At 29.0% G+C, this 12,401-nt stretch overlaps 1 pseudogene; it reads right to left on the reverse strand.

The window, feature by feature from the left end:
• Positions 1-929: 929 nt before the first annotated feature.
• LOC111041065 lies at positions 930-3,294 on the reverse strand (annotated as a pseudogene).
• Positions 3,295-12,401: the final 9,107 nt, after the last annotated feature.

Below are 12,401 nucleotides of genomic sequence, written 5' to 3' on the forward strand. Positions count from 1 at the left end.
TGTTAAAAAAAGGTAAGCATACCGTTTATAAAAAAACTACCTTGAAAAGTTAATTTATTTCATACAAAATTCTTTTGTTGATATCCATGTTAAATGAATCGAAAACTTCTAAATTTGTTATAGTTTTGTATAAAATAAATTATTTAACTGGTATTCAATTCAACTTCTTTCTAGTAAGCTTGATATATTTCAAAAATCTGCTGATGCTTCTTTGCAATTACATTATGCCAGTGAAGAGAGAAATGGAATTCTTAAATCATATTATACAGCGAAGTTAAATCTTTTAGAAAGAATCGCAATAGCAAAAGAAAAGAAAGTTGCTTTAATGGAGGCTAACAGTAAATTTAAAGAATAATGATTAATATTGAAAAAACATTTTATTTGCCATGTTATTATTTTACATACTTTATCATATCAACAAAGTATTATTTTTATTTTGTTTTTAAAATTCTATATAGCTTTTATATAGCCTTATATAGGTTATTGTTTCTTTTTTAATTAATATGTTACTTAATTTTTAGTATTTCAGTTAAATCTTGTACAGCATTATTCCATGTTAGTCTGAATAGTAATTAATAATTTGTTCAAGTTTACCAAGTTTTATAATAATTAGTTAATACTCAACTATTTGTATAGGTTAAGATACAAATAAATGAACAAAGATGTAATTTTTTATTTTGTGATACAATCATTTTATTAATACAAAGTCTGAATAATCTGTTGAACTTTTCTAATAATTAGTTAATACACCAATATTTTTGTATAATATTTAGGATACAAATAAATTAACAAAGATGTGATTTTTATTTTTTATTTTGTGTTTCAATAAAAAACACAAAATATTTTGTTGAAGGTGAGTTATTAATTTTTATAATAATTATTAGGTTCAAGGTTGATAAATGAATAATTCATAATTTAATAATAATTCTCTAAATATGAAAATATGAATCTATCATTAGCTGTTGCATACGTTTTCCTGCCATAAGTTCTGTATTATTACGATTTACATTTGGATCATTTGGAGCAGCATAGTTATTTAAAAGTCCTAAATCATTTTCATTATATTCATTATTATCATCTATGAGAGGTAGTTTGTTAATTATGCAAATATTGTGTAATATAGTGCAGGCATTAATTATACTAGAAGCTTTCTCTGGTTTGTAGTGGAGTACTCTATGTTTAAGTAAACACCTAAAAAAATATAAATAGGTATTATAAGTTTGTAGGTAGGCAGGTAGTTCTAGAGTAAACATAGGGTAATACCTAAATCTCATTTTAAGAACACCATTACACCGTTCTATAATTGATCTCGTTCTACAAAACCAAGTATTATATCTAGCTTCCGGGCTATTTGGTTGATATTCACTAAGCGGTGTCAATAGCCACGGTCTCAAACCATATCCAGAGTCCCCTATTTTAAGAAGTAAATCAATAGTTACTAATAATTACATTTATAGGTACTTATGTAATAAATAATTAACTGAAATGTACCCAATAAAAAACAAGACGTATGTCCTATGGAATGCAAATGTTTCAACAATCTTAAGACAGGACTAAGACGCCAAATATGACTATCATGAGAACTTCCCGGAAATTTTGCACATACATTTAAAATTTTCAGGTTTGAATCACAAATCTTTATTAAACATAGTATACAACATTTTATACTATATATTATTTATTCAAACTTAAAAATAATCATTTATTCAATTTAAAAATGCATAATATCATGTTTAAAATTACCAGTTGTGTATTAATGCTGTGGTAGCCTTTTCGATTAACATATACATGCTCAGGATAAATGAGATCGTCTCTATTGGGTGGTACAATAGCAATATGAATTCCATCAATGACACCAATTACTCCTGGTATTCCAAATTTTTAATAGAAACTTAGCAAAAAAATAAATGTACCTACTTAAGTTAAATGTTATACAGTAGAGATTTTAATGAAATATATTACCCTAAACGAACTTCTTTAAGTTCACTAACAGAACTTGGAAAATGTATATATTTGTTGAGTATTTCTGGAACATTCAAAGCATTGGCTACTTCAGTAATGCATCTACTTACAGAAGCTTGACTCACAGAAGCACCTCTATGTTCCCCAATATCTTGCTGGTAGCTTCCACTTGCAAAAAATCTTAGTGCTGTTAATAACTAACAATACAATAATATTATTGGTATAAAAACAGAAAATACCATGATAAACCTATCAAAAATAACAGTGCCTAAAATTGTGTACAGTAGCAAAATCTAAGTAAAATAATTGTTATTATTTAATTTTACCATAAGTTAACTGACTCAATCTATTTAGTCTTTAATTTGAAATTTCTAGTCATCTATCAAGGACTATTATAATAATTAATAAAAACATGATTCATTTTCTATATTGTGTTTTGTTATTAAATGTATTTTCTGATACCTATAGCACAATAAAAATTAATAAATATAATTTTTGAATAGTAGGTAGGTACCTATTTAGTGATGTGGAAATTATTGTAGTAAATAGACCTATATACTATACAATACTACCTAATAGTAGGTAAGTTATATTAATGTATAAAAATCAATTTATATTGATTAATGGTTAAACATTAGGTATAATAAACTTATAACAATAACTAAATATTAATAAATAACAAAAACAATTATGGAACAAAGTCATATTATGTGCACTACCTACTATAGATTCATTAGGTATAGATATTTTCAAATATTTTGGTGCATGGAATCAGATTTGTACAAGTAAAATAAGCAAATTTTAAGCACTGAACAATACATTTTATATTTGTGTGTATTAAAATTTTTTATAACTAACCTTTCTTTTAATACTTAGTCCAGCAGATGTATTTGGACCTTTTATAAAAGGAGTCAGGAGATTAGTTAACTCTTGCACTAGAATTTTACTTAATCGATAGGTCCCAATGAATTGCCGGTCAGAGAGTACTTAAAAATTAAAATGTTTATTATGATAGCTAATTTTTATAAATTTTTATAAATTATATTGATATGATTAAATATATTAAAAAAATAATAAAATCTAAGAGTATCAATTTATAATACATACTACACTTCAAAATGTATAAAGCGATTTTAACTGGATATTTACAGGCAAGTAAAGTATCCTATTACTTGATTAATAATTAAAATGTATGTAATTACCAACGAAAGGATCTTCTTGCATTAAAACTCGTCTTCCTTCATTTTCAAAGTTCATATCGTTAAATATTTCCATATTCATTGCATTTAATTGCATATTATATACTTCAAAATCGTCATCAATTAATGCCATATTGCTTAAATGGTAATTTACATAGTCTACATGTATTATTAATAGAAAGTTAACGAATATCTTTACAGTTCGAGGCGTTAGATCGTAGATAAAATATAAAGAATATACTAAACGAGTGTTGTGGAAATAATTCGAGAAAAAAGAAATGAAGACATGTGAAAATGTTGTGTCGAAAACCGTATTCGTCACCTAATTGACTATCGAAGAAAACTATCGAATAGTAATGTCGGATTTGTAGTCGAAAACCGTTTGAGAATAGGGTTTTTTTTTATAATCGAAACCACAGTTCCTTTCGACCAATTTTTGATCGAAAGCCGATTTCGATACCTTTGAGAATAGGCCCCCTGGTCCGAACAGTAGTTGTTCTATAGTATAACAGCGGTTATACTGTGACCAACTTTATTTGGTGTTGCATAACAAGTCGAGGGCTATTTTCGATTTGCAGAGCGGAGCGACGGCGCCGAGGAGCGTAGCGACGATTGCCGCTGACAAGGCATCACTGTAAATTATTTCTTATTGTTGGTGTCACTGCTGGATCTCTGGTATATTCTGGTACGAGTTGTGGTGGTATATTTAACTCGAGAAATGTCGGTGACGAAACGGTGGTGCCGAGTAGGGTGGCGGCGAGAAGAGTAGGTTCGACATAGTACATACATTGTAAAACCAATACATTCATCGCTTCGCTAAGAATCTAAAATGTAATGATTGAATAGTAAAGTCGAATAGTGTACTAAAGAATAATAATAATATAGAAACCCAAACATAACATGGTCTGAAACTCAGTCTCCGAATAACATAATTCTTATTAAACATGGATATAGTTTTAGTTATAGTTATAGTTAATAGTTATTGGTTACTCGATATTGTGTAAAGTACGGGCGTATATTTATAGCATTATTAGTTTGATGTTTTTACTTTTTAGTAATTTATTTACTGAAACCCCCGACGGCTGCCCCAAGACCATAAACAAGGACAGTATGACCCGCACGGCCGCACTGTATATTGAAAGCTATTTTAGAATAGGTACTAATGTACTATGGATCACGAAGTTAACACGGAAATCACCGCGGTGTATTTGCCGTCTGCGTTACTGTGTCACCGCAATGAATTTGTCTGGTCGATTACGTGTCGACTACTCGTTGGTGGCCCAGTGGCGGATTTAAGGAAAAACGCCCAGGCGGCATACGATATAAGGGCCCAAGAAGTATGAATCGTTGTAAATACCAACTCGTGAGGGACTTTCCTCATAAACACTTAAACTAGATAGGTATTGAAACAAAATAAAAAATGAAAAAATTTGTTTAAATTGTCCAAACAGGATATAATTTCTAAATAACCTTATCAAATTAAATTTAAATAAAAAAAATGTATATTGTTAAAAAACATAGTATCTTACTTATGTCATTCGGTAATTCAAGTAATTGTAAATTGTCTTCTGGCTTTCTGTTCAGCAAATATTTCAATAGTTGTATCTAGGTTTATTTTATTTGCCACTGATCTTTCTATAAAAAGTATACTGTACTCATTTAATGTTTTTTCACTTAATGTGGCACGACGATGTTCTTTGATTCTTTTTAAAGAACTCATTACTCGTTCCACACTTGCCGTACTAACAGGGATTGTAAGAAATAATCTGAAAAGACTGCTACACTCTGGAAAACTGTCTATCAAATTTTTATCAACGATAAATTCTAAGTAATTCAATGGACTATTGTTAATAAAATCATTATTTTGAGAAAAATATAAATCAATAAAACTAATTAACTCATATTTCAGAGAAATCATTGTATTTTTCAAGCAAAATACCGACATTGATATCCAAATCACCTTCTTTTAGCTTTTGTAAATTTTCAGGCATCAAAAACCCAAAAACTCCGTTGATCTCTTTAAAACCTGTAGCACGTTCTTGTAAGTAACTGCACATTGTATCAAGAACTTCATAATAACTGATTCTATGTTTATCAAACGTTTCTAAAGAAGAATCAGTAGCTTTTTCACCAGCCATTTTCTGAATTCACCGATTTCTCACTGTTGGAAAGTTAGCATGATCCAAACCCATTTGTCCCCAATTTGTTTTAGTTTTTGTCATGAAATTATTGTAAGATTTTTCATTTCTGAGATTTTTTAATTTTGTTAATGCTGTTAAAATACAATTTTAAGCCATTATCAAATCAATTTCTTTTTTGTAGTTGTAGTTGCGCGGAATTGAATATATCTAACACTGAATGCCACCATAACAAATTAAAAAAAAATAACCAATTAATTGATGATAGTAATGTCTGAGCAGCCATAATGTCATCACCAGATGCTCCAACTCTTGATATCTCATTTTCCAGGCAGTCTACAATGCATTTGATATTTTGAATTAAGGCTTCCACAGCTTTTAAACGCCCAACGAGTCTTACTCAAACTTTTTATATGGAGTTCCCTTTGCTTATCATTTTCTATCTGTTCATTGGACATCTCTTTCTTTAGTTCTTTGAGAAGCTGAATGCCAAAACTTTTCGGATTATTGGAAGAACGACTACTTACATCTAGAAGTGCCTCCCATCGCCTGTGAGAATGCGCAAAATAATTAAAAACTTTTTAATGATCGCAAAAAACACTTTAATTGAAGGACTTGTATTTTCTTCTACCGCATGTACTAAGACTAAATTTAACTGATGTGCAGCACAGTGAATATAAGGAGCGAATGTTTCATTACCAACGAATTCTTTTATTTTTGCTTGCAAGCCACCTTGTTTTCCTGCCATAACAGCTGCTCTTTCGTACCCTTGACCACACAAATGTTTCTTTTCCAATCCATACTTTTCAAATAACAGAGTAACTATTTCAGTACAAATATATGCAGCATCTCCTCTTTTAAGTTGAGTAAAACATAAAAAGCTCTCTTTTATGTAGATTTTAGGTGCATTTTTATCTTCTTTTTGAACAACAATGTATCGTAACAAAAAGGCCATTTGATCCAAGTTTGCTACATCTGTTGTTGAATCTGCAAGTAACGTAAAAAACTTTGCATCTTTACATTCATCTACAATTATTTGTCTGGTTTGATCAGCTAATGTACTTAATAACTCGTACATAATTGTTTTACTCCAGTACTTAATTCTATTTGGTGATTCAATATGAGTGAATAAAATAGGATTACGAAGCGAAATTAATTTAATGATAGTCAAGTAAATTGCAGGAAATTCATCATTTTCTAAATTTTCTCGGTGACCACGAAAAGCCATGCCTAAACCGGACAAAGTTTTTACAGTATCGAAAAGAATATTCAAAATCGTGGTCCATTTCTTAGCTTCTTCACTGATCTGTTTATTAAGTTTATGATAAATATCAGATTTCTGAAGAAATGTTGCGGCAGTGACTGCATTATTAAGGTGCAATTTACTTAACCCAAGTCTCATAGATGATTGATGAATGTGTTTCCAGGTGGTAAAACCAGTGTACCAGGCACTTCTTTCTGCAACCCCATCTCCAAATAACCAAGAATAGTGACAATACGCATAATGTTTTGAAGGTGAATAGGACAACCAAGGACTGCAGTTGTCTCCAAAAAATGGCTTCTTTTTGTTTATATAATACCATGATGAGGAAAAACGACGTTTGTCATTGGACTGTTTAAATTCCTCAACTAATAAATCAAATTCTTTTGGTTGACAGGGACCTGCTAATAATAACCTGTCTTCGTTTAATTTAGAACAGTTTTCATAAAGACCCTTATCATTTTCAAATTTGGAAAATGTAGATGTTAACACTGTTAACTCATCAATAAATGGAGATAAAGATGCTGATTTTTCCTTATAATTGGTAACAGATTGATCAGTTAAAATATTTTAGATTTGAATTGCGATTCAATTTGATTATGATTTATTTGGGTGGTTGAAATTAGAAATTGACTCTGACCAAGATTAGTTACAAGAGATTGACTTTGACGAGATTCTACATAAATAGATTTGTTTTTATTTATAGATCCACTTGTACTAGGTAAAACAATAAATTCATTGACTTGTTCTTTCAGAACTTCATTTTTAAAAGAAACCTCGTTTTCGTTTTCTTGCGAAGTACTTGTAAAACGGAAAAACTTACTGACTTTCGCTTGTTTCGAATTAGTAGCTACTTCCTCTAAAAGTATTTTCTCCTTTTCTTTTCTTTTGGTACTACCGCTTTTATGTTTGGTATTGTTCGAAATTGCCGCCGTTTTTATCACGGCTTTTGCAACCGGTTCGCGAGACGGCGCATCGCGCGACCCGTAGTCGCCGGACTCCGGCCGATTGTTGATGTAGTTGATTCTCTAGCATTTTATCATTCACTTCATTTACTAGTTTCATCATAATATTATTTATTATTTATTAATATCAGTCAGTTAAGTTAATTTAACATTTAGAACATTAAACTATAAGTTAATGCTGTTAATAGTAAGCAAATATCATATTTAACTCAAAAATGTTTAAAGTTAATAGCTATGGCAATATTTTTAAACTTAATTCTCTTAGTTAAAAAGAAGTTAATTTATTTACTTTTAATAATTTAAACCTTGGTCACATGTTTTTTAAATGAACTGGAAAATATAAGTTATTACTTATTAGTCATTAGGTAGTTACTTTAGAATTTTTTAAATACCTTGTTATCAAATGAATAAGAAAATTAACTGTTGTGTTGATTTGAAAAATTAAAAAAAAAATTCTCTACCTACTTTTAATCATAACAATATTACCACTTGCCTTAAAGCAAACACAAACTCTATTAATAATAATAATAAAAATTACCATATTATTGTAATAGAATAACTTTTCACCTGAAATATTGACGGTTTTTGATATGGCATCCCAAGTACTTGTTTTGGCTCGATCATTGCGATATGATTTTTTTGAATAATCATACAGACGATCATGTTTTCTATCTCTTGAACTAGTTTAATGGTAAGTGTTTCTTCAGTCATCGTACAAAATGTTGGTAATTATTCCAAATATAAATAGGTAGGTACTGTGTATTGAACTGAGTACTGACTATAATAATATACTAGAGATTAGTGAATAGTGAATCTACACGTCTATTCAGTACTACAGTACCTACTCGACATCACGAATTGAAAGGAGAAAATAGAATTAGCCCAACTAGGTATACAAACAAAAATATAACACTATTAACCACAAACCTATGAGATAACTAGTATCATAGAACCAGTTATGACCAGTTTCATAGAACGACGAACGGCTGGGTTTCTCGATACAATGTTTATTGTTACCAAGTTGAAGTTACAAATCTATGATACCTTATTATTTATATAATATTATTTGGATAAATTAAATAAATAAATACTTACGAATTATTTTTTCTCTACGTATGCTGTGCCGCAGCAAAAACAAAGTAAAATAAAATAAAATATCGATAATTATTTATATTTTGACTTTCCGCCGCACGCGCACTGCAAGAAAAAACCGCCATGGCTCACTGCAAGCAGCGCGCCGCATACACGTCGTCACTGCACCGCCGCCGAACTACATCGGTGTGGGCATTTCCATAAGATAACGTGTGTTCTATTTTAAATGCGGCACTGCATACAGTGCGCCGCGAACGCGCCGCAACCGCACTGCATTGGTGTGCGCCGGGCCTAAATAAATAGGTATTTTTTTTTTTTTTTTTATTTATTTATCAATAACAATTTTTTACAATTTACAATACACAAATGATGATTACCATACTTGATTATCTATATCTTTTAAGCATAGCTTGAGTTAGAGATAGAGAGTGTAACAATGCTATTCTCAAAAAGATCAAAAAAAAAAGAATAATAATATACAATTCTATAAATAAATAAAATGTATACAGTTTAGTTAGTTATTTAAATAAAACAATTTTAAAATAAAAATATGGAGAAATCAAATATTACAATAGAAAATAATAGACTTGTTTTAAAAATATTATAAATTTAGAATTAAGATTCATAATAATAATAAGGTAATACCAAAAAAAAAAAACAGAAAATTATTTTGACATTATCAAGTTAAATAACTTGAATATAACTATCTATTAATATATTCATAAAAACAAATAATAATTAAACTAACTTCAAGAATAAATACTTATAAACACATTGTTTAACACTACTTTGATGCCGATGGATGTTTTTTTTATACTCATATGGCATTAAGTTGAAGTACGTAGGCCCCAAGTAGTCTACAAATGATTGACCGAAAGATTTTTTGGGATATTTAACTGGAATATTGTAAACCATATTTTCTCTTTTATTTTCAGAAAATGTTTTATTTTTCCCCTTTATTAATTGTTTAAAAATAAACATGATTGCTATTTTTTTAAAGAGGAATTTAACTGGTATACCACCTAAATCCCTATAGTTTCGACTAGTCAACCCTTCAAGAGCATACTTATTCAAACAATATTCTAACTATTTTATTTTGATTTACTTGTAGCTGTTTTAACATACATTCACCTAGTCCACCGCATATTAATAACCCATACTGATAAATCGACTGATATAAAGCAAAATATACTATACGAATTGTTTGTGTAGGTATTAAATTCTTAAGCTTTATAAATTTGTAAGTTATTGTACGTAACTTTCCTAATAAATTATGTATATGTAAATTCCATTTTAAATGTTTATCAAAAACAATACCTAAATATCTGATTCTAGTACCTTCATTTATTATATTACATGTATGTATGTTGCAAAGATCTGTATTAAGGCATCTATGTATGGTTAATGAGTTACAATTAGTATTAGTTGAGGTCCTATTAAAAGAAAAGGACATAAACATCGTTTTATCTTCATTTAATGTTAGATTTCTATTACATAGACCTTTATAAACTTTATTCAAACCAAATGTAGCTTTATCATGAACTCCATTCCACAATTTGTCCGAGAAAAGTAAACATGTATCATCCGCGTAAGTAACGACCAAACCATCAATATTAATATCACAGATGGAGTTAATATATAATATATACAAAATAGGCCCCAACACACTGCCTTGCGGAACTCCGTAATTAATAGAACTTTCATGACCAACAACATTATTTATTTTTACAATTTGTTTTCTATTTATTAAGTAACTCTTAAACCAATTTAGACTAACATTTTTTATTCCAAAACTAGGTAGTAACTGTAATAGAATTTTATAATTAACTGTATCAAATGCCTTTGCCAAGTCCAAGAAAATCGCTATTACTTTGTTGCCACTATCTAATTCTTTATATAAAAACTGAGTTGTACTAAAAAGAGCGTCATCTGTACCAATACCAGGTCTAAATCCATACTGGTTTTTAGATAAAAGTTTGTTATTTTCCAGAAAAGTAATTAACCTTACTTTAATTATTTTTTCTAGGATTTTGGAAAAATTTATTAGCAGGGATATTGGCCTATAATTGTTAATATTCTTACTATCTCCACCCTTTAAAAGAGGTTTAATAATTGCTACCTTTAGATTATCTGGAAAAACACTTCGCTTTATACCGAGGTTATAAATCTAAACAAGCGGATCAATTATTAATTCTATAATATGTTTTAATAATTTAGTCGTTACTCTGTCACAACCAGTCGCAGTATCATCTTTAGAGCTGTTTACAATTTTTAGAACTTCAGAACTCAATTTTTTCTAAAAAAAATTTATCAAAACAAAAAGTATTATTAACAATTAGATTTTCATTATTTACCTCATTACTAAAATTCTCAGCTAATTTTTTTCATACGTTTACAAAGTAATCGTTAAAAATATTAGATACTGTTTTAGGATCCGTTTCTGCATCAAACATTTGGTCATTATTTACTACCGTTTCAATTTTATCCTTGTTATTTGATTTAGAGCGTGTTATTTCATTTATTAGTTGCCATGTTGCTTTTGAACTATGAGAGACACTCTTAAACTTTATTTCATAAAAACTTATTTTTGCAAGTCTTAGAACACTTATATATTTATTTTTATATTTTTTATAATAGGTAACTAATTTAACATTATTAGGATTTTTCTTACATTTTAATGATAGAGCTTGTTTATGTCGTGTAGAACATAGTAAACCTGCACATCCACTGTTTTAAACGTTTATTTTTACAACTTACCACTTTATTTACAGTTGATATATCAATAGCCTTACTAATTATATTTTGAAATGTATTAAAACACTATCGTTAGTTTTGTTATATATTTCACACCATTTTTCTGTTTGTAATAACAATTTAATTTTATCATAATCAATTATAGAAAAAGTATTATCTCTAGTTTTTAAGATATTGATTATTGGTAAAGAAACACAGATAGAAAAGTGGTCACTTATAACAGTCTGCAACACACCAGAGTTAATTAAATTAATTAAGTGTTCATTACTGTTAATAAATATATGATCTAGACAAGCATGATTACGACCATTAGGTAATCTGGTATTAATCATGATCACAAAAAAATAGTTTTCGTTCGGTTGGCGCATCTCCCACTATTCTAACCACAAAACCATTGCTCGTAGTTCTCCGCTTTTCATTGGACGGCAATGTTATTGACGCCAAAATACAAAACTTCATAATTTATTATCGTATTTAATGATAATGCAACAATTGAAAGTTTATTTGTTAATTGTTTCGATTTCGTTTTACATTTTTTCAACACAATTTAAAAATGCCGAAGTGTGTATTCGGAGGTTGTTCCAGTGGCTGTAGGAAAAAATTAGTTTTCTTGAACAAAACAATAGTGTTGCATAGGTTCCCCAAAGATGATGAAATGAGGAAAACAAATTAACAAAGATAAGATCAATAATTTTGATTCTGGTATTAATGGTTTTTTTATTCACTTCTATTTACTATACCTTTAACTTTCAAGTACATAAATTTATTTGTCATTATTATTTAGCTGTAGTTTGCTCATTACATTTCAAACCATATCATTATAATCTTTCAAAAAAACATTCTACCAATAAAAACTATGCTCGTATACTTAAAGATGATGCAATACCTTTGAAGTAAGTATAGTAATGGATGTATTGTATTTAATATAATCTGTAATATTTGTTGTTTAAAAACATTTTTATTTTTAAAGTTCTTATGGAGTAGATTTCTATGACTTGCCTATACGCAGAACATTTACTCTTGTTTCGGC

Source organism: Myzus persicae, unplaced genomic scaffold, assembly GCF_001856785.1.
Source record: "Myzus persicae strain clone G006 unplaced genomic scaffold, MPER_G0061.0, whole genome shotgun sequence".
NCBI lineage: Eukaryota > Metazoa > Arthropoda > Insecta > Hemiptera > Aphididae > Myzus > Myzus persicae.